At 52.7% G+C, this 23,206-nt stretch overlaps 1 long non-coding RNA gene across 1 annotated transcript; it reads right to left on the bottom strand.

Moving 5' to 3' along the window:
• Positions 1-7,593: 7,593 nt before the first annotated feature.
• Positions 7,594-13,037, bottom strand: LOC116454393. The gene is made up of 5 exons (XR_004244083.1): positions 12,898-13,037; positions 12,694-12,778; positions 12,341-12,526; positions 11,658-11,758; positions 7,594-8,057 (listed from the first exon to the last, which is right to left on the bottom strand). It is a non-coding gene; the product is annotated as an uncharacterized LOC116454393 (long non-coding RNA).
• Between the last annotated feature and the right edge of the window lie 10,169 nt (positions 13,038-23,206).

The raw sequence follows: 23,206 nt of genomic DNA, 5'->3' as shown, positions 1-23,206 counted from the left end.
CCGGCGGCGGCCGTGGAGCAGCGCCCGCCCCCGACCCGCTCCGCGGGGCCGCGACGGGAAGGGGCGGCCCGGGGCTCCCGCCGCGCACGCCCAGCGCCAGCGCCGCCTCCCGGCCGCAAAGGGAACCGCGGGGCGGGGCCGGCGGCGGGGCGGGCACGGAACCCCCGCGGGCCCGGAATCCCGGGATGGGCGTCGGGATCTCGGCGTGGGCGTCGGGATCTCGGCGTGGGCATCGGGATCCCGGGATGGGCATCGGGATCTCGGCGTGGGCATCGGGATCCTGGGATGGGCATCATAATCCCGGGATAGGGATCGGGATCACGGGATGGGCATCGGGATCTCGGGATGGGCATCGGGATCCCGGGATGGGATCGGGATCTCGGGATGGGCATCATAATCCCGGGATGGGATCGGAATAGCGGGATGCGCATCGGGATCCCAGGATGAGCATCGGGATCCCAGGGATGGGATTGGAATGGCGCGATGTGATCGGGATCCCAGGATGAGCATCAGGATCCTGGGATGAGGATCAAAATTCCGGGATGAGGAGCAGATCCCAAGACTGGCGTCAGGATCCCGGGATCAGGATCACTATCCCGGTATGGACATCAGGATCTCGGGATGGGACCAGAATCCTGGGATGGGCATCAGGATCCTGGAATGGGATTGGAATCCCAGAATGGGCATCAGGATCCCGGGATGGGTCTGGCTGAGAGGGACCGGAGCCAGTCAGCTGGTCCGACCTCCTGCCCAAGGAGGGTCATCTCAGAGCACACGACACAGGGCTGCGTCCAGATGGGTCTGGAATATCTCCAGTGAGGGACACTCCACGCCCTTTCTTGTCCCTGTTCCAGTGCGTGGTCATTGCACAGGAAAGAAGTTCTTCCTCGTGTCCAGGTGGAACTTGGTGTGCATCAGTCTCTGCCCGTTGCCTCATGTCCGAGTGGTTGGCACCACTGGGAGACCCTGGCTGTATCTTCTCAGCATCACCCCTTAAATACTTACACACATTAATGTGGTCTCTTCTCGAGGCTGAACAGCCCCAGCTCCCTCAGTCATTTCCTAGGAACCCAGGTGGTTTTGCCCCCAAAATGCAATCCTCTGGATGCGGGGTTGGAAGGAGCAGGGTCCCCCATCCTGAGCTGCCTGGGGATGTCCTGCTGATGCTCCTGACTCTTCAGAATCTCCTCAGGCCTCACAAGTTCTGCCTTTTTCCAAATTTGCTGCCACAGCAGAATCTTTCTTTTGGAGCAGTCAGCAGCAAAATTAAAATTAATCAATTACGATTAACTCCCTACAACTATCCGAAAGGAGGTTGTGGCAAGGTGAGGGTCAGCCTCTTCCCCCAGGCAACCAGCAACAGAACAAGGGGAAACAGCTTCAGGTTATGCCAGAAGGTTCAGATTCAATATTAGGAAAAATTTCTTCATGGAAAGAGTAGGTAAGCATTGGAAAAGGATGTCCAGGGCAGTGGTGGGGTCACTGTCCCCAAAAGTGTTCAAAAAATGGATAGAAACGGTTTTATGGGCATGGTGGTACTCACTAGGAGGTTGGACTTGATGATATTGGAGGTCTTTTCCAACCTTAATGATTCTGTGCTTCTATGAAAAGGGAGCAAAGGTGGGATTTGTGCAAAGCTGACTGCAACAGGACACCAGTGCTGCTGTCTCAGAGCATCCTCACGGCATCTACAGACACCCCAAATCCACACTCAGGGCAGCTGTGGCACAGGTGACCCCGGGTTGCCCAGCACGGCTGCTGGCAGCCCCACAGTAGCCACAGACAAGCGCTGTCATCCCATTCCTGTTCCTGCTCCTGCTCCTGCTCCCAGCTGCTGACACCCCCAGCTCCGTGTTTGCCACCCCAATCTACACACTTGCTTTCACCTGAGCCCAGGGAGCAGTGGCAGCTCCCTGGGGACAAGTGGGTTCACTCCAGAGGGAAGTGACAGCAGAGCCCGGGGGGAAGGGCTCCAGGCAATAATAAAATAACTATGGTTGTATTTGAAAATTAACTCATTTCTACAACTTCATTAGGGACAAACATCACAACAATGACTTGCAGGTAGCCCTGTGCTACAGGCCACTAAATCTGAAGCCTGGTGAGCTGTCAGAGACTATTTACTTCCCTTATCAAATAAATCATTCACGAGGTTGCTATTTCTGTAAGCTTTACACACAACTTTGGAAGTGACTTCATGAGCCTGTTTAAACATCTCACACACCTGGGGCTCGGCAGAAGGTATAGGAGGAAATGTCTAAGAGGCAGAGTATGCATTTTTCTCTCATTTATTTTCTTCGTTGGGAAGCTTGTGGAGAGTTCCTGGGTGCATCTGCTTAATAAACCTAACAAAAAAGAAGTATCTAGGTAGAGGTTTTCCTCTGGCTCCCACAGATGTAAATGGTGGCTGTTGTAGCCACGCTGAGCTGTGCTGACTCACTCGGATTAGTGAGCAGTAGTAACGAGGAGCTGCAGCGGGTGATGCTAATGAGAGCAGACCCGACTGGGAGTACACACAGGAAGCAGACAGATGAAGTAACAAGCTGCTATTCTTACACCCTCCCGTTTTCAGACTTGGGCAATGGAGAAGGAGCGTGTGTGCAATAATGTGAGAGATGAACAGAACAGCTACCAAATTGGAAGGTCTTTTCATAGTCTCTGATATAAAAAGCCCCGTTGTGCCCATGATGTGTTGCCTTCCGGGGGATGCTGGAGTTTTTCTTGTGGTTTCTGCATTAAGATGTAACTCACAACGCTGGGAAAACCTGATGCTTCTAAATATCCCCTGGAGTTAGCTGGGGAAAAACACCTCAGAGCTGATTGTGCCCATCTGAGTGTGTTGTTAAGGGCAGAGCTGTGGCCAGGAGAGCAGGAGGAGATCTGTGAAGGGAGATGTCCCTTTTCAGGCTGTTACAGAGCAGCGTGAGATCCCACAGGGATGGTTCTTGCAGTGCATTTGGGTAAAGGGCCGGCAGTGGCTGGTTACCTTCAAGAGGGAGCAATACTGGAACACGCTACAAAGAGCCAATTTTTCAGGTGCTGATGCTACATCAGGAAGAAGAAATGAAGAATATGTTGGGTACCTGCTTTGCTATCAGATGAGAGCGCAGTGCTAAAGTTCACCTTAAAGTCAGAGACGTGCAAGATGCGGAGGCAACATCTGGAGCCTCCTTTCCCAAATGTTTCTTCGCTCGGAGAAACTCCCTGGCAGCAAAACCTGCCGGGAACGCTCGGCAGATGGTGGAACCCCTCGATGGAGGCTGCCCCAGACGGGCTGACAGCACCTAGGGAAGGCCAGCAGACATAAACTGCAGCCCCACAGGGTCATTTCCTGCAGTGAGTCACTGAACTTTACAACTGACCCACTGAACAGGGGAAATTGTGCAAGAAATGCCAACAGGCCTTGAGCTGCGCAGTTAAAGAGCGCTCCTGCCCTCTAGTGAGAGCTCTGCCCAAATCCCAGCCCTGCTCCTCTCCTGCTCCCCTCCAGTTTGTGGGATCGCGGCTCAGGTCCTGCTGTGTCTGTCCCTGCAGAAATCCCAGGACGTAGCGGCCACTCACCCCAAACAAAGCTGTCCAAGTGGGCTTTAGCAGCAGGGAATAACTGGGATTACTCAGGGAAACGCAATTTAGCCAACCTTGCACGATGCCTTCTGCGCCAGCACTGGCCTTGATAACATCGCCGCTCAGGATAGCTGCAGTTTGATTAAGACTCCGAGAGCTCCCTAAAAACCTTCTCCAATGTGCTCGAGGACCCCCAGGTGACAAACACACCCCAATGACTCCATGTGCCCCTGCACCACCCCTGCTCAGCCTGCAGGGGTGGAAAGTTTTGCCACTGGGAAGAGGTGAAAAAATTATTCATTCGAAGCCACTAAAGCAGAAGGGCAAGATTCTCACCTCCTGCTAATGGCTGCAACTCCTCTGAGGTGTTCAGGGGTGGAAAAAATAGGAGAGGGATGCCAGTATGTGGTGAAGGAGAGGAATTGTTCAGGGAAGGAAAAGACAGCACCATCATGGGGGACACGCTCTGGGTGAGAGACCCAGAGGAGCGGTGCAGAAAGGGACAGAGCTCAGCTCCCTGAAAAATATTCGTGATGTGAGCTGCATCAAAGGTCATATGAGCAAAAAAAAGGCAAATGGGAGACATTGATCTTGGGCACATCCCCACTTTCACCTCCTTGAGGAAGGGTCAGTGTTCAGGTTTTCTCGGTGCAGCAGCTGATGGTACCTGGCTGGTGGTCCCAGCTGTGTGGCAGACCCCTGTGCTCTGTGTGCTGGAGTGAGAGACAAGTTGTTATTATTATTAGGAGAGCTGATAGTCTGGGCAGCTGGTCAGGGTTCCCCCTGTGCATCCCCCGTGGCCGTGGGGCTGGTCCCCCCGAGGGGTCTCACCCTGCCGAGCCCCGGGGGGAGTTTCCACCGGTTCTCCCATTCTCACGCAGGATTGTCAGGACTTGCTTTCTTCCAGCTTTTTCCTTTAAAAAAGGCGAGATTTGGGTGCTGGCTCTAGAGGGCAGCATATGCCGGCACATGGGGCTGGGGGCCACCGCTGGCTCCCCCCAACCCGCGCCCTGCGCAAGCCTGGGCCAAGAGAAGCAAGGAAGAGGAGAGAATCCCGGCAGAGGTTATCCCGAGGAAGCAGCTGCGAGGATGCTCCCCAAAGGTGCACGCTGTCCTCAGTCTGCAGTGGGACAAGGAGTGACAGAATCATAGAATGGTTTGGGTTGGAAGGGACCTTTAAAGGTCATTTAGTTCCAAACTCCCTGAAACGAGCAGGGACACCTTCCACCATCCCAGGTCACTCCAAGCCCCGTCCAACCTGGCCTTGAACACTTCCAGGAATGAGGCAGCCAAAGCTGCTCCGGCCAACCTGTGCCAGGGCCTCCCCACCCCCATTGTAAAGAACTCCTTCCTTATATGTAATCTAAATTGACCCTCTTTCAGTTTAAAACCATTACCCCTTGTCCTATTGCAACATCCCAACCTTGAAATTCCTTGGTGCCTTCCCTGTTTGGTCATAGACCTTTGATTTGTTGTTTTGTTCTGTTCCCCAGACAATTTTCTGGTCCAAGACCAACAAACCCATTGGATGTCTGGGGTGGGTCACTCACTGTTTCGGGGCTCCCCATCTGTAAAACACCAATAGCCAGGTGGGCAGGAGGGTAGAGACTCGGGTCACTGGCACTAGGGGATTAGTCAAAAAGTAAATAAATTGCACTTTCACATGTATCTGTTAAAGTGGCAGCTTAAAGTAAAGCTTTTTGATGTCTTTCTCTCAGTCTTTTGTGAAAAGAAGTAAATTGGAGAAAAAACTGTTGGCTTCACAGTGCCACAGGGGATGAGGTGGGTCTGAGGAGGTACGCTGAGAAGAACCCCAGGCCCTGGGATTATTAAAAAAAAAACCTGAGAGAGATATTTAACAGTTTATGACAAACCGTTTGTACATTTAAAGTAATTAGGAAGGTGAGGGTGGAAGGAGAAAGGGTGGAAGGCTGTAACGGTTCTTTCTCTGGTTTAATCTTCTCCCTCCACTGGGGACTGTATTTCACAGTGGAAACATAAGCATGTGAATCACCAGCACAATATATACTGGCTAACAAGGTGTCTGGCACTCCAAGGTGTTTCTGTCAGCAGAAACTTCCTCAGTGGTCAGACGTCTGGCTGTCCTTTCACCTCCCCACACGTGGAGGTTCACATCGATGGCTCATCCTCCTGGGGTTTATTGGGATAGTGGCAGGTAATTGAATAAAGATCTCTGCTGTACATGGCTGGAGCTCGGCTGCTGACTTTGCTGACCCCATCATGGTCTGTCTGTGCTGCCCCTGAAGAGTAAAAGCAGCTCTGAGCAGGGTCTCTGAAGACCTGACCCTTCTGGCTCTGGAGTCTGTGTTGCTGAGGACAGGAAAGGTGGGAAGACCCTCTTTCTTTCAGAGGAAGGGAACAGGATATCCTGGGGCAGTCCTTTCCACTTGCAGATAATGAGGGCGTCTTCCCAGAGACACAGATGGTCCCAAGCCCACCCCCTTTGGATGGCTTGAACATCCCCTAGTGCCGCCCTGCATCACAGACCCTGGCCAACCTCTGTGCACTGAGCAAGCAGAGGAGAGGGAATTTGTTGTCTCATGGCACAGGCTGCTGGATACACCAGGTCTGTGGGAAATTTCCCTTAGACTCTGCCTGCTGCAACTGAATTCTTCCCTCATCTGAAGCATCATTATGGGTCACTGCTGAAGATGGAACACAAGGAGATGGACACATTTCTGTGGCAAACTCCGCCTTTCATCAGAAGATGGTCCTGCAGGTCCTGCTGCCAGCAAAGACTGGCGGAGTTCCACATCCAGACCTGCTTCATTGCCATGCAGTTCCCATCCACCTCTGGATGAGGGAGACAACTCACCATAAAGCCAAGGGGTATTCAGGAAGGACAGGATGGAGGGGCCCAATTTAGAGCACCAGAAGCAAGCCCAGCTCATACACAAGCCCTCTTTAAAACCTGGCTTGTCTTCCAGGTCATTTTCCATGGACAAGTGACCCTTCCTGCCTCACACTACAGAGCAAGCAGATGCTGAAGGTGAACCAAGTCACTCCCAGCAGGAAAGAGTGAAACGAAAATGAATCAAAAAAGGAAATCAAAATCAATATTACAAAGTCAAATAATAAAAATTGTGTTATGTAAACAAAGGTCACCCAGGGAAAAGTATAATTGGACGTGACAGCCTAGATTTCCTCTCCTTGCCAATCCCGGGTGGGGAGACCTTGTGCCCAAGCCAAAGTGTCACCTGCCCATGTTGCTGAAGCTCCATACGGTCTGTACAGCTGACAGCAGCTGCAGGAAGGAGAAGCCTGGGGGAGCTGCAGGTAGTCGTGGTCTGAAATAGCAGAGGTCTTGCAGGGCAGGAATGAGCTGTGTTGGCAAATTCACCTGGGGAGCCCAGCACCGAATAAACGAGCCTGTGGCAGGTCAGGAGTGAGACGTGCTGAATCCTGAAGACTGCAGGAGATCCAGGCTCGGGTAAGGCACCGCTGCCTCTGGACAGAGAGTGGCACCAGCACAGAGGATGTGCACAGCAGAGAGGAAACTCATTTGCTTTCAGTGAAAAAGATAACTTGGGGTGGGCTGGCCTCTCTGTGCCTCAGTTTCCCCTTTTGTAAAACGGCCCTTTCACCTTTGCAATTAGACAGGAAAGGCACAGACACCTCAGGACCTCATTAATGAGTACAGCAACCAGCCTGGCAGTTGATATGAACATGAACCAGTGATTCCCACCCAGCCCCTCCGAGGTCCCTCTCGTGCAGGGTGACAAACTGCAATGTCCCATGCAAGTCTTCATTTTGGCCCTCCTGGCCTTGAAGGAGGGACTGACCAACCCCCATGTCCCTCCCATTACACCACACAAGCCCCAATACATTTCAGAGAGCATTGTAAATGTGGGGCACATCTCTCTGATAACGATGCAAACTTCAAACCATTATTCCTCAGCCCACAGTGCTTCTCTTCATCATCAAGCTGGTGCTGATGGGTTGTTTGGTGTCTTTTTTCTTCCTTCCTTATTTTTTTTTTTAACTTGACCTCCTGATTCCACCTGGGAATTTATGTTGGATTCTTTTTATTATTACTTTCTTTCTTTCTTGTTTTGCTTTGCACAAAGTCAGCAGCAGGGAGATAAACTTCCCATGAAGTACATTTGCCAACAAAGCTTTCTTTAGCACAACAGACAATAGAAAAGCAAAACCAATGCTCTGGCTGGACATGACATTTCCAGCACCATGGTGACCACGGCGGCTGCTCTCTGTCCCCCCACAGCTGGCCCAAGGGTGACCTTCAGCTCCATGAAATGCTGATTTCCTTGTCAGCTGAGAGCCTGCCTACCTGGGCTGGGGGGGGGGTCCCACTGCAGGAGCTGGAGCTTCGCAATTCTTTGGCAGCCTCAAATGAGCAATCGCCTCTCCAATTGCCTTCCCAGCTTTGTTACCTCGTTTTGCTTCTTTCGGCCTTCTGTGCTTCCCTGCAGGCTGTGGTATTTGGGGGATGTTTCCTGCATGCTTAGGGGTGGCTGGATTTAACCAAGGAGTCAGGAGAGAAAGGAAAAAGGTCACTCAGCCTTCAGTACAATTAGCATGGGACCAAATCTTGTTTTCTCCCCAGCTTAAAGGTGGGCAGGGTTTAGCTCAGTTTCTGATAAAATTGACACTGCTATGGTCTGGATGGCAGAAAACTCAGCATGCAGCACCTTTCAGATGGACATCAAGACTCATTTCCTTGTGGCTGCAACAGGAATAAAATAACCCCTCAGCAAGCTGGAAAAGCAGTAAAAGCCAAACTCCAACTTGAAGAAAACCCAAGGGATAAAATCAGGGAATCAGCCCAGTTGCCTTCCAATAACAAAATAATGAAGTGATTCAACTACTAATATTTAACTAATAAGTATCCAGGTGAGCTGGATGAGTGGGGAAAGCCCTTTGGCAAAGGGGCTTTGTCCCCCCAAGACCCCAAAGAGTAGGGCACAAAGAGAAGGCAGTGGGGAGCCCTGCCTGCCACCCCCTGGGCTTACAAGATCTCCCAAGGACCCAAATAATTTTGTATAAATTGGGCCACCTCCCCAGTTAAACAGGAGCCTGTGCACTGCCTGCACCACCCCCTGGTGGGTTTGGATTTGCAAACACGAGGAGCTGCTGAGGCTGTGGATGTGCTGGGAGAGAGCTGGAGTGAGTCAAAGAAGGAAAACACGTTTGCTCCCCGTTACACAGGGATGCTGCTAAGGGACCACGGGGAGCAGCAGCATCACCTCTGTGTCTGGGGGGTCCAGAGGGGCTCTGGACCATGCAGCAACAAGGCCTGGAGGGACTCAAAAGAGCTCCCTGAGTCCCAGCAGTGGCTGAGGAACCGAGAACTCAAAAAAGAGCAGGGGCTGGGAAACGCGACTGCGGATCTCAACTACTGCAACAAAACACACGGAGAAAACCACAGATCCTTCTGCAGGTGGATGGGCTCTTCATGAAAGATAAACCCATAGGGAAGCAGCCTGGCACTGCTGCAGGGAGGTCCAGGAGCAGGGAATGTGATGGGCAGGAGCTGCGCCTTCCCAAGGCGAGAGGGTTTGGACAGAGCAGGGAGAGGTGGCAAAACTGCAAATGTTGCTGCTGTGACTTTATAAACTTCACCTTCAACAGAGCCTGATCATCACCCCATCATCTCAGCCAGGATAGAGCACAAATGGAAAAGATCCAAAGAATTGCAACAAATAGTATCAATAATCCATGAGAAGAGATTAAAAAGACTTAGGACTTATTTAGTTTTAGAAGAAGAGGGGACGGGATAGAGGTGAAGACGTGGAGGGCATGGCAGAGGCATACAAAGCACTGGGGTGGAGGAGGTGGCTGGGAGCACAAATTTGCCCCTGCAGCACCAAAACAGGAGCCATTCAATGCAATTTGAGGATGGTACCTTTTAAACCAAGAACAGGCAGAGCTGCAGGGTGCCCTGCCATGAAGATTCACAGGAATGTGGAGTTCAGCAGGATCTTCAAGGCCAGTGGGCATAAACTGGAACAACAGCAGTGTTTGCCAGGGTTAAATTTAATAAGCTACAAACTGTCTTGCCCAGGATCTGGGGTCTCTGGCATGGACTCAGCTGAAGACAGGACAGTGGGGTGGGGAAATAAATCTCTGGGGTTAATTCCTGTACCTTCCACATTAAATAGCCTGAGGACAGGCCTAGAGCTACTGATGGGGAAACAGGAGCTGGATTTCAGCATGTGCCTGGAATAGATCCCGTAAGCATCCTTGAGGGACTTGGCTGTGAGATGAGAGAAAGACTTTTGAGGACCTATAAAAAAGCAACAGTGAATAATAATAACGGGCATCTACGAGGTGTCCTTCATCCTGGACCTCAAAGTGAGAGCCTGTGCCTGGAGAAACTGAGGCACGATGACACAGGTGGGAGCCCACAGCTCCTGCCCACATTGCAACAACAGCTCTCCCTCCCTAGAGCTGCACACCTCCTCAGCAGCAAGGGATGTCAGCAGGGCACAGCAGAGAAAGGAAAGCAGGTTATAAATTCAGGGCCGGGTGGGTGCTCGAGGAGGGTCAAGGGGATGGAGGGAAGGATGCTGGGGGGGCTCCGTTGGCTTGTCCCCCTGCCCTGCAGCTGACAGCATCCTCAGGGCTGGGTGGGACAGGGGGGTCTGCAGCCAACACAGCCCGGCTGCCCCCTGTGTGGCAGGGGGACGGTGGCACCAGCAGGACTAGGGACAGGCTGCAACTGGCTCAGGGTGAAGGGACAACAGGAGCAGCTGAGATCACCTGCTCCACATGGTTTATTTGAGGGTTTTGCTGGTTTGCTGTAAGAGGCCAAAAGCAGAGGAGCTGTCAGGAGGCCAGTGACATTTATTAAGTATTAATCCCTGCAGTGTGTCCCTCACCAGCCTGTTTGATAGTGGCTCTGTGCTGGCTGCCGTGGCTTCTCGCCTCTCTGCTGCTCAGGGCGGGGTTTGATACACTTCAGGGATTTGCTGGATATTTTTCCCCCCATTCACTTTTTCTACCAGGAATTCCTCCTCCTCCTCCTGTCCCGCAGCCCCTCTCTCCTCCCTGATTTGCCACATGGCTTGCTTTGATCATCTTCTCCCTCCCTCTTACCCCAAGCCCCCAACTTCTCCCCAGACACAATCCCCAGTGTCGTCTCTGCCAGCTCAGCCCTATTTCATCTTTAAATGAGGCTTAAAAGACTCTTTACAGGGGAAGAAACAAATATTCCTCCTCCATACTCACCCTGTAGATTCCCTGCCAGCCCAGCCCAGCCCAGCCCAGCCCGGAGGCTCCCGGCCACGCTGGGGCTCAGGGAGCATCACGACACGGTGACACCACCACGACAACTTCTGTTGCTTAGCTGCCCTCGGGGAAGAGAAAATGAGCAACTGTAGCTTTAAAACAAAGATTAGATGCAATTTTTTCCCCTCTCTCCCTCCCTTTCTCTCTCCTTTTTTTAAAGGGAACTTGTCAAGGTTTCCATCAATAATAGATAATGGTGCATCACTCTGGCAGGTTACACCCTCCGGCTGTTTTGATATTTTCCAGAGAATTTGTCAGCAATCTTACAGCAAAGGAGGGCTGGGGGAAGGGTGCGGGGTGGGGGGAGAGGCCTCATTAATTTTTTGTCATTTGCATTCCTGCTGCTAAATAATGTATTGATTGCTCTTTCTCTCTCCCTCTTTAATTCTCTCTCTTCTGCGGCGTCTCGCAGCCCATGGCCCTCACTCGGTGACAGATGAGTTTGTCAGAGGCACCAGACAGCTCGTGCTCCCCAGGCTGGGAGAGCTCAATGTGACCCTGGCACCAGCTCCAGCCACACAAGTCCCAGGCCTGGGGACACCAGCTCCTCGCAGGAGGACACCGAGGTCTCCCCCAAACCAGTTGCTGAGACATCCCAGTCTGTGCCTTAGTGATTCACCTCCACACCCAGCTCCTGCAGTTTGGGAGGACAGCAGCACATGGGTCCCAGCACGCTTGGATGCCACCAGAGGAGGGATTGCCAAGAAGCTGGAGGAATGGCAGCAATGCACAGCCAGGGAAACCATTGCCAGCCCAGCTCCACAGGCAGCTGTGGGGATTTGCAGGAAGGAGCCACTGGAAAAGCCAACACGGGCAGCTCTTACCTTGGGAGAACTGGAAACTGGAAATGCTGAAGGGATTTTGGTCTTCTAACTTCAGCACAAATCTGCTTCCCTGTCCCTTCGACAGACCCGAGCCCAAGGCCCTGGGAGACACAATCAAGGTCCATTGAGTTGGCAGCTGAGCTAAACAAGAATTTGCACATGATTTGGGCTTTGCTCAGCTTAATGCAGCTTGGCTTCTTTTTTAATTAATAAATACTTAATTACATAGTTAATATTTTAATATTTCCTTTTAAAAACATCTGATTTAATGGAATTACTGCCAGCTATTTGTTTTCTATGACTTTTATGTTTATTTTCCTCTTTAATTTCTTGTTTCCCCCTCCAACCCACTGCTCTAATCCCTGAAGCTCCCAGTTGATCTTTGCTACTGGAAATTAGGAGGAAATTTGCTAGAAATTGCTACTGGAAATTTCCAGGCTTTCAGCTGCAATAGAGTCTGGCCTCTGGTGGTGACACTCACCAGCCCAAGGTGTTAATGTGGGTTATTAGCACTCAGATACCTGTGTGCAAATGTTCCAGCCCCTGGGGAGGGGAGGAGAAGGGAGGGAAGGCAGTGGGGAACCGCCCAGGGAGGGGAGGGGAGGTGGGACAATGGGACGACCCCCAAGGTCATCCCCAAAGATGGGAGAACCCCGAGCCTGTGTTTGCCTTTCAGACCTTACCTGGCTGCACAGCCTGTGTCAGGAGCAGCACACCTGCACCCAGGTGAGGACGGAGAAAGGCTCCAGCTGTGGGGATGGCAAAAAATGGATGTGACCTGCAGCAGTGACAGCTCCTCTCTTCTTCTCCTTAGCCCTTGGCTCCTTGCTCCAGCTCCTCTTGCTCCAGGGTAGTGCCCACGCCCAGCCCTGCAGACAATGGGTGGATGCACCGAGAGAGTCACTGAATTAAAGCAGCTACTGCTTCCAGTATCCCCTCCCTGCCCAGGCAGCCCCTACCTCCCAACCAGCACACCTGATCCCCCAAGTGCAGCTCCAAAGCACCATTCCCACGGCACAGGTGAGCTGTGCCTTACCTGGGGTGGGATATCTCCTCCAGCCTCGCTGGGGGAGCCCGCAGTGGGGAAAGGGGGTGTTTCCACAGTGATCTCTGTGAGCAGCCTGTTGGGATAATAAAACAAATAAACAGAAGAGTTACAGCCAAGGCACTTGGGGCACCATAAAACAGGCTAAAAGCAAATACAGCATCATTAATCCATCATAAAATAACAGCCTCTTACAATCCAGAATGCATCAAAAATGAACGAGAGATTGGCAGGGTCACAATTCACCCAGGGCTGTGTGGAATGTGAAGTAGGGCTGGAAGCAGCGGGTTGGAAACAAACCCCAGTCTGCTGGGTACCAGCTGAATCAGGACCCCAGGAACTCAGACCTTTCTGCCCAGGTGAGTTTAAAACCAGTAACACCAGTCCAGACCAGGAAGAGAGGTGATTAGAGATGTGCACATGCTCCTGCTGCCGGTGAAGCTGGAGGTGGTGGGGCCTCGTGTCAGGAAAGGAGGAGATGAAACCAAACCTGGATGGAAACTTAACGGGACTCTTTAGTGCTCCATCTTCCCACTAATGAGGGTTCTGCATGTGAGGGCAAGAGAAAAAAACCCACCACGCGCTAATAAAGCCCCGTGACTTTGCTGACTGGAGGCACTGGCGCTAATGAAGTCACCAGAGAGATGGGATTCCTCTGGCAGCTCTGACATTTCTCTGTAGAACTGTTATTTTAATTCAGTCTGAGGAAACAACAATAAAAATAGAAAAAAGCCACGGACTGGTGTGACATGCCCAGGCAGCAGCCGTTCCCTCGGGTTTGCCCAGCGGCTGCGAGCCTGTGTGGGAGATGGGTTTGGGAATGGGGGTGTTAGGAACCCATTGAGGGATGGGATGCTCGGGTCTTCTCAAAGCTGGGCTGTGAGCACCTCCCAGATGCTCACCAGGGAAATCCAGGCCCCATCCCAGAGCAAGGAGATGATGAGCCAGGTCTGTGCCAGGAGCCCTGAGTCAAAGATTGTTTCCTGAAAGCAATGGCTTTATACATACAGACATACATTGAAATGTATTTATACATATTACTATATTAGCATGTTTATATCTAACATATCAATATATTAAATAATACCCCTAAATGTTTACCCCCCCCCCCCCCCATATACAGGTGTGTGTATATACATATAAAAGCTCAGGGCTGTGGTGTGGCACTGACAGACTGTGGCAGAGGCTGGTTTTGGGAGCCTCACAATGTCCCCAGAACCCCCAATTTCAGCAGCTTTTATTTGAGCTTTATTGAAGTGAAGGAGGATTTGCTTCACGGTCCTGGAGTCGACAGTGCCCGGTGTCCTCATTGTCACCTCCTTGAGCAGGGAGGAGCAGACAGATGCCCCCCGGGGTTCTTCAATGCCTCTTTTTAATTAGAAAGCTCGTCTCTGAGTCCTACATGCCCTTCCACAGGGTTAGCTGCTCTCACCTGCTTAATCCTGGGAGATTATTGTCTGCTCTCTTTTAAAAAATAACCCAACCACCCCAAACTCTTTGGTCTCTTTCAATTCTTTTCATTTCACCTCATTCCATTCCTTGCCAGCTTAATGACTTGGTAGTAATGAATAAGATGAAAATTAGGGCTTAATAAGAGTTAGGAAAAGACAGTTTTCTTGCTGATGAAGGGAGCGTGGTGGTGGGAAAGTGGAGCCTGGGGAGAGCGCAGAGATAACCCCAAAACTCCTCCCGGCCTTGAGAGGGGCGATGCCAATTCCAGCTGTAACTGGTGACAATGACAAGCTGCAGCGAGACCAGGGACACGCCAATCCCAAGACAAGGATGCTGGAGGGAAGCAGGAGGGGGATGGACATGAGGAGAGGCTGGCACAGGGGGTGCTGGAGGGGAGGTGACTGTGCCCAGCTCAGCCCCCCAAACACCCCATTGCTTTCTGGCCAGGGCAGGGGCTGAGCTGGGGCTGCAGCTCTGTGCAAAGCTCGATGGCTGCAGTGACCCCCATGTTTGGGGAGCCCACTGCCCCACCTGGGGCACTGAAAAAAGCCCTGAAAAGCCCTGCAGCTTCTGCTGGGGTGGCACCCACTCAGTCTGTGCTCGGGGACCTCAGAGCCCAGCACGGTAAATCCAGTCCTGGGGTGATTGTGGGACCAAAACTGCCTTAACCTCACTTGTAACCTCACCTGTAACATCCCCTGTCACCAAGTGCCTGCAGGGCCGACTTCTCGTCTGGTCCCCTCCGTGCTGGCGCTACACCGGGATCACTGTGTGGCCACAGATGACATCGGACAGATAGAAGCATCTCACTGCTGCCACCGCTTCATCTGCCAGAGCTCGTTTGTGGCTGTTCCCCCTCGGATGCAGCGCCCGCTTTCCCAGGGGCACAGCCCGGCACCGACGGTGCTTTTGCTGACTCAGCCGGAGCGAGGATCCTGCTGACTCAGCAGCGCTGGCAGGAGCTGCTGTGTCACACGGGCAGGACCGGGAGCAGCCTGTGGTTACCTGAGCGCCGCAGGTACGAGTGTGCCCCGTGGCACTGGGAATGCTGGTGAGGGTGCCAGGATGTGCAACCGGATCAGCCCAGGATAAGCACGGCTCACGGCTCACACTGCATTAGAGGACTCTGGACATGTGTTCTAATTACTGATAATATTGGAACTGACAGGTTGATCAGGGGGAAAAAAGGTGCAGAATTAATTGACCTGCCAGAAGATGTGTCCAGCAAGATTCGCCTCCCTGCCATCTTTCCCCAGAGAGGGCAAATGCTGCTGGTGAGCCCCATGCTGGCACCGTGGGCAGCACTGGTGGCTTCCTGGTGCACCCTGAGAGCTGCCTCCATCTCTGCCACCCACCACATTATTCAAGCAAGCAGCTCTTCCATCATCTTTGCAGGACCTCTGGCCATCCCCTGCTCCCAAGCTCTGTTTGGTGCTGCCAGTGCTTTTCCCTCCCAGGGACTGGTTTTCTCCTTCTGCCCCCAGCTGCTGTCACTTCAGAGGTACTGGTCAGTTTTGAAGTGCATTTATTGCTGTTTGGCTCCTTATTTTATTTCCCTGGGAGTAACTGGGCATGACTGAGGGAGAACACGGGATCTGAGCCCCGGTGAACGCGTCTGTGTGGATCCGTGGAGGGCTCTGGGTGCCGCCCGGGTTAATTCAGGGCAGGGCTGTTTTGGAGAGAGGGTTTTGCCCCAAGCAAAAGCATAAATCCCAACACCTCTAATTAACCCAGCGAGCCTGCTGGGTGGCAGTGCTGCAGCTCCTGCTGGGGCCCAGGAACGGGTCCAGCCCTGGTGCCATCCTGGCGTCGCTCGGCTGAGCGAGGCTGTGCCAGGAGCTGAGTGTCACCACGAGCCCAGGGAGGAACTGTTTGGGTTCAGTGTGAGAGTGTTTGCCATTAAATCCACGTGCTGGAGGCCTGGGGTGGATGCACATCCCTACTCCCACGCTGGGACTGTGTGACATTACACACATGCAACTTTAATTCCAGCCTTTCCAGCTGCAATGAGACACTGAAACCCAAGGAGTGGGAAGCGTGTGCAGGCTTTGCAGAGTTGCCTTCCCAACGCCGTCTCCTTTTCCAGGTGCAGAGGGGACGATTCAGGTGACCTTTCCTGTTTCAAGGACTAGAGATGGTTAAATGGGTTTTCCCATATCAGCTGAGCTGCTGAAATTCTTACCCATGGGTGGAAAAAAACTGAAGGGGAGAGTGAAGGAGGAGCTCGATGAGATGGGGGCAAACAATACCAGGCTCAGGAAATTCCCTGAGCTAAAAATAGTTGACACTAAAACCTATTAGAGGGCTCAAACATATTACAGGGGATCAAAAATCCTGTTCCTGCTTGCTCCTGTGCATCTGATTGTGGCTACTACAGCAGACAGGAGACCAACAACCCACTAAAACCCTGCTATTTCGTAGCAGGCACCTCCAGCAAGACAGCATTCCCAATCCCCAAACCTTCTTTTTAATTTTTTTGAAGTAATTTTTTCATTATAAGCCTTATAAGTCTCCTCCAAGTCTGTTTCTGCTGTGACAGCTTGAAAGAACCCCTCAACAATAAAATCAGATGCTGCTCCTGCACAGCCCAAGATCAGGAGCACCTGCAGTGGGGATCGATTGCCTGATTAGGGGGAATTGATTGCCCCAGCCTCATTAGCATATCGTTAGTACTGACCCCATGGCTGGCCCCACTCAAGCAGGCCATGACCTGGATGGATTAAAAAATGCAGTGCACTGGGGACGGATGGGAAATCAGTAAACAGGAGAGCGGGAGGCGAAGATCTTGGTCGATAACATCCACATCATTACCCAGCTGAGGCTTTGAGTGCTCAACACCCATCACCCCTGGAGCAGCCCAGGGGGATCCAACTCCCAGGGAACAGTCCCCTACCCATAGCAGTCCCAGTGGAGCATCCCCCTGGGGACCATGGAGGGTTTCTTCAGGAGCTCCAGCCCTTTTGAACGTTGACTAACAGGTTTTTTTTAGTGCTGTGAGTCAGTAGCCCCAGATAGGATTTCCATCTGCGCCGTGCGGGGCCTCGCCAGACTGTGTTTTGGGCCTCCATCCAAATAAAGCTGAAGAACTGGTTGGGTTTGATTTGGTTTTATGGTTGGGGTTTGTTTCCTTTTTTTCTTTATCAGTTTTGCACACAAAAGAAGGGGAGAGGAACCCAGGCTGTTCCCGAGGCCCTGTCCAGCCTGAATTTCCCCAGGACCCACCTTGTGAGTGACTTACCGAGGTCAGGGGACAGCCTGCAGCAGGGAGCCTGGTCCAGCCTGGTATCCCTCAGGGATGGAGACCCCCAGCACCCAGCTTTGCAGAGTGACCTGGGTTTGTCCTGAACACCTGGGCTACGGCACATCACAGCTCTGCTGGTAGCATCTGGGGGCACACAGAATAAATACTTCAGTTTGATCAAAGGAGCAAGGACGAGCCTCTGGGAGTGGGTGGAAGGAGTGGCTTCTAGGATAGCTGCTACCCAATGCCTCAGGGTGACATTCACCCCAAACCAAGCTCCAGTCCCATTCCTGGAAGCACTCAGGCCCCTTCTCTGGATCGATCTACACAGGAGCCCCTGAGCATCCTCTGCTTTTGGGGGGAGAAGCAACTCCCAGGCCCACGATGGGCAGGAGCATTACAAATGCAGTCAGACATGCAGCACCAGCCCAACGCTGGACTGTGAGCTAATGAGATCCTGGCTCCAGGCAGGAGCAGACTGGGCACTTGTGCAAGGCCCCGAGAAGCACCCAGGGCCGTTCAGGAGGAGTCAGTGCCAGCAGCCAGCCCCGGGTCCCAGCCAGGACAGGAGCCCCAGAGAGGCCACAGCCAGGCGTGCAAGAGCAGGTTGTCTGCTCCCAGACATCCTTTGAGCATCCAGGATCAGTTCTCTCCTGCATTTTTGTTTTGAAAATCTGCTGTGCAGTGACAGCTGCGAGCAGCTGGGATGGTTGAGGACCACGAGTGCAGCACAGGTGACCTTGCACAGGGCAGGTGACATTCAGGCATGGACACCCTGTGCCCATCTCTGCTGACCACACCAGCAACCAGCGTGGTCTGGACAACATCAGGAGGACACAGGGTCCCCCACAGTCCCCTGCTCTTGCTGTGCTGGGGGGATTTGGGGATCCCATCTCCACCACCATTCCTTCCCACCTGCAGGACGGAGGTGTCCGTGTCTGATTGACAGCAGTGCTGTGGGTGTTGTTCAGGTTTATGAGGCACTTTTAAAGTCAAAGGTGCTAACAGCAAATAAATTCCGGTTCCCCGAATAATCAGCACAGATTTGGCTAAAATAAAAGAGGTTTCCTTCCTTCCACACTGGTGTCTGGGGCAGTGGAAAGCTTCAGGAGCAGCTCGGAATGCAGTGGCATTCCCACATGGGATGAAGTCCTGCCCGCTGAAGCTGTCCATCAACTCTCATTATGGTTCATTTTCTCTGTTGGGTGAATTATTGCAGGAGACTCGGCGCCGGAAGCCCTTTGCCAGACCCTGTAACACAGCAAATTAATTAGCAGCGATGTGCTAACTACCCGCAAATCTCATACTCGTAATTGCAGCGCGCGCTCCGGCCGGGAGCATTTGATCTCCTATTGATTAATGGAACCGGCTTCCTCCTCCCACAACGGGCCTCCTCTCCCACCGGCTTTTGTGCCACCATTTCTGAGGAGGAACAACTTGTCCAGGAGCACGGGAATCGCACGGGATGGATGCAGCAGCCGGTGCTCATCACCCTGGCGCTCGCAGCAGTGGTGGGGGAGAGGAGCACACCCAGGGACCGTGTGCATCCTGCAGCACCCCTCAGCTCCTACAGGAACCCTGGAAATGTGGGACAGAGCCTGCTCCCTTCCTGCTTTTCAGCTGTTGAACCTCTTCAAGGCCTCCCAGTCACAGCCAGCGTGGGGGTGCTGCACCTCCCTCAAGGACACAGCTCCAAGGGAAGGTGCTCTCTTCACCTCTCTGCGCTGGGACAGAGCAGGCAGCTGCTCTGCTCTTCAACAAGGACCACGTTTGAAGCAGTGTTTTCCAAGAAAAGCCCCTCCCTGTGTTTTTCCAACTGCAAGAAATGTGAGTGTCCCACTCTCCTTGTCCTGCTCAGTGCTGGGCTCCACCAACCCAACATGGACATGTGTGAGCAGGATCCATCTGAATTACAGTGACCCTTCCCAGCCCAGCTCTTCACGGGGATGATTACACACTAAGCCATGAATAAGTAATGTCTCGCCATAGACTTCCACCTATTCCAAGCTTCTCCCTGTGATCTCTGTGGCTTTCAGGAGGGGAGCTGGAAACAGAAATCTATTTTGCAGGTAGCAGAGATGTTTGAAGCCTCCTTCATCGCACATTTCAAGTGTTTATCTCCTCTACTTGGTACAGCTGTGCCTCCTCTGTGGCAGCTGGGTGGGAATGGGCAGATCCAAGCTCTTGACATCAAGTTTTCACTGCCGCAGGTCCATCACCTCGTCCAAAGGAAAAGTTGTGAGCATCATTAAGCCACCAAAGAGAAACAAAATCCAGCTAAACTGCCTTGGCAGCTGGATCCCAGAGACTGATTAATTAATTGGCTGATATTGGAGATAACTTACTGTTGCTGAAGTCTCTTCCTCCTCCTCTCTGGAACAGGCCAAGAATTAAAGTACAAATATTGCTTTATTGCTCTCGAGCACCTCCACCCACCCAGCAAAAGGCAGGCATATAAAAACTACTGTGGCCTTCAGGAAAAAAAACCAACCCCAAACCAAATCGCCCCAAGCTTCCTATTTCCATCCCTTGTCAAAATAAGCAATTGAAAAAAAATACTGAGAATGTTTTGCCACTAAACCTAATGCCTCACGCTGTGTAGGTGTTCTCCTTCTTTATGAAATTAGTGTTGGCCAAATTTAGTTACTTTCACATCATTTCAAAACAAAGAGTCAAGATACTCCATCTTTTAAGGATTATGAAGAAACATTTTGACACAAAACCCAACCCCCCCATTCATCAAGTCCTCATCCAATTCGGCACAAGTTCATGAATAATTTTCATCAGCCTGAAACTGCTCATGGCTGATGAGACAGCCCCAAGTGCCCATCAGGGTGGAATCCTCTCCCCGCTCAGGAGCTGCAGCAGGGAAATGTCCATCAGCTCCTGGGAGCCAAGGACCTGCAGGACTTCCTGGGAATGGTGACCCCAACGTCCCTGAAGATCCCCTCCCACGTCCAATGTTTGCTACAGCAAACAAATGAAATCCTGGAAGAGTCAGGTGACGTGGTGAAAACCTCCACCACACCTTCCTCCCTGGGACACGGACACATCCCCATAAACGTTTTGCACTAGTTTTGCTGCTCTGGCCAACAAGAGCTGCTTGGAGGGACAAAGAAAAGCCCATCCTGGAGTGAAAGGCATAAACAGTGCTTGTGGAGCCACTGAGGGCCCAGCCCCATCCCTTTCCCAAGGCACGGTGAGGGTTTGCCCCTGGAGAAGATCTCAGCCGTGCAGAGCATGAGGGACACATGTCCAGTCTCAGCTCTTCTCTCTCCTCGAGGCTGCAGAACCCCCCCACCAGCTCAGCTGCAAGCCCTGCATCCCAGGAAGGGGCTTTCTGGGCTCAGACAGCAGCGCTTGGGGTGGTTTGGGGGGCAGGAAGGCAAAGAGCTCCCGCTTCACCTCCCTCCTCCCCTCCACGGCAGGCCGATGGCAGCAGCAGTGCCCGCTGCTCTCAGGGGCTCCCAGGCAGCTTCACAGACCTCTCAGCACGGCAGGGACTGCCTCTTGTTCTTGTTTTCCTAAATAAACTTCTCTACCACAAAGATTTTTCTGCACTGACTTGTGTTGGCATTAGCAGATCCCCCCAGATGTGGCTGCCTCCCTGCACCGCCTGCCTCCGCTGGGAACCCAGCTATAAAACTTCTGGCTGACTTGCAAGAGAATATTTTTATCATTAATTTTTCCTTTCCTTTTTGAACCCCATTTTCCCTTCCTGGGATCTCTTGGAGTCAGCCCATGGGTGTTCAGTGAAATCAGGGGGTTAAGCTGGAAGTTCTTCTCCTTCCAACGTTCACATCTTTGCACGGTTGATTTTAAATTGATGGTAAAGATTCAGGAGGGGTCTCAGCTAACAAATGCTACCAGATAACCTGGGAAACATTAAATACCATTTAATCACCTGTCTGTTGTCACAGAGGTTTCACCCGGGGCAGGGGGCAGTTTTGGCAGCCCAGGCTGGGCAGATGCTGTTTTGTCAACCAGCTTTTCTAGCCCTGTGCCCAAACACCCCTGGGGAAAGGTCCTCAGCTTCTCTCCCCTCCATGCTCTGCTCCCACTCTCATTTTCCCAGGGGATCCCTGATGGTGAGACAGGAATCGAGGCATTATCCAACCCCCCTGAACTTCAGGGCTTGGAGCAGCACAGACTCCGTAGGTGGCAGCGGCCAGAGGTGGATCTGAGGTGCACTTGTGAGCAGGGAACACCCTCGGGAAGCATCTCCCTGCAGGCAGAGGGCATGGATCCGCCCAGTGCCCTCGGCTGGTGGAGCCATCCACTCGCGGTGGGACGCTGCTTCTGCCACAGCCGCCTGCTGAGAGCCTCAGGAACAAACCGGCCTCGTGTGTGGGAAGAAAACAATGAACAAAAAAATAAAGGAGAGAAGGAGAAAGGAGATTAAAAATTATAAACGGCAACAGACAACAACAACAACAAAAATATACAGCTTTCTCCTCAAACTGTTCTTTTAGTCCCAACAGCGTCTGCTGTGCAGAGCTCACGTCTCAGAATTCACAGCTGCTCAAAAAACCCGAAAAAGCTCATGAATTATTTATCCCCGCTCAGATCAATCCTTCAGCATGCTGTCAGAGGAATCAAAGCCCCAACAAGGCAGGCGGGCGAGGAAGCAGCTTCCAAACTCCCCGAGTGACCAGCAGGTCCCTCACCTGCCCCATCCCTGTCCCTGTCCCCCTGTGGCCGTGGTGCCCATCACACACAAACCATTTCTGAGCTCCTTCCACGATCCTGTTTATTTATAATTGATGGCAAAGGCTTACTCCAAGGAAAGTAAGTCACCTTGTTCCTAGGGAGGCTTCCCCCCTTGCCCCCAAATGCAGCCATTTCCCCCAGCACAGCACAACTCGAGGGCACCTTATCCCCAGCTCTGCCTTGCCCAGGGGACTCTGTCTCCTGCCTGCACCCTCTGAAACTCTTAAAATCCTGGACCTCTTTCCTCCTGCAAACTGGCAGGGAAGTTAAAAAAGAGCAATTGCAGCAGCTGAGGGAAGGAACCATCCGTGTCCCTGTCCCCATCCCCATCCCTGTCCCCACCGTCCCCTCTGTCCAGGGCTCTGCAGGGTCTGTCACGGAGCTGCACATGCAGAGGAGAGCAAAGGACAGTGACACATGGGGCCACCCATGTGTGCCCAGCCTCTCTGGTATAGAACAGAGGCGAGGGTGGGCTGGAAACACAGGAAACGTTTCAGCTTCTTTTCCTTTTGCTTTTCAGGTGAAAAATCCAGCCCTGCAAAGAGAGGTGGGCAATGTCCCCACTCTCAGGGATGCTCCAGGCTTTGAGCTGTGGCCGGGAGTGCTCCCAGGCTCTTCCCTCGTCACAGCAGTGGGAGCAGCTCCCGCAGGAGGGGTGGCCCCGGGCCCCCTGAAAGGCTGCCCCGCTGCAGGGTGAGGAGCTCTCAGCGAATGCACTGCGTTCCGTCTCTCTTTTTTGCACACCCCGAGTTTTGTGCTGTTAGCTCTGGTTTCAGCCTCGTTCCTGTATCTCCTCTCCTCCTGGAGCATCTCCGTTTGCCTGGGCGAATGCGACGCTGCTTAATTAGTGCCTGCCCAGCGCTGGCTCCGTCATTAACCCGCCCGCTGCTCCCGGTCCGAGCGGGGTCTGCTCCTGCAGAGCCCAACCACGGCTCAGGTCACAGGGAAAGGCAGGAGCACACCCGGGACACCCAGACCCCATCCCTGCCATGCCTGGGGTCCCACACGGGGTTGCCTTTGCACAAAGGTGGGCAACTCGCTGCCAAAACCCCAGACAAACTGCGTTCCTCGCTGCCTTAACCTCCCCGGGCAGGGGGCGGT

The sequence above is a fragment of the Corvus moneduloides genome, chromosome 21 (assembly GCF_009650955.1).
Source record: "Corvus moneduloides isolate bCorMon1 chromosome 21, bCorMon1.pri, whole genome shotgun sequence".
Taxonomy (NCBI): domain Eukaryota; kingdom Metazoa; phylum Chordata; class Aves; order Passeriformes; family Corvidae; genus Corvus; species Corvus moneduloides.
This window is presented reverse-complemented; position numbering and strand designations above follow the sequence as displayed.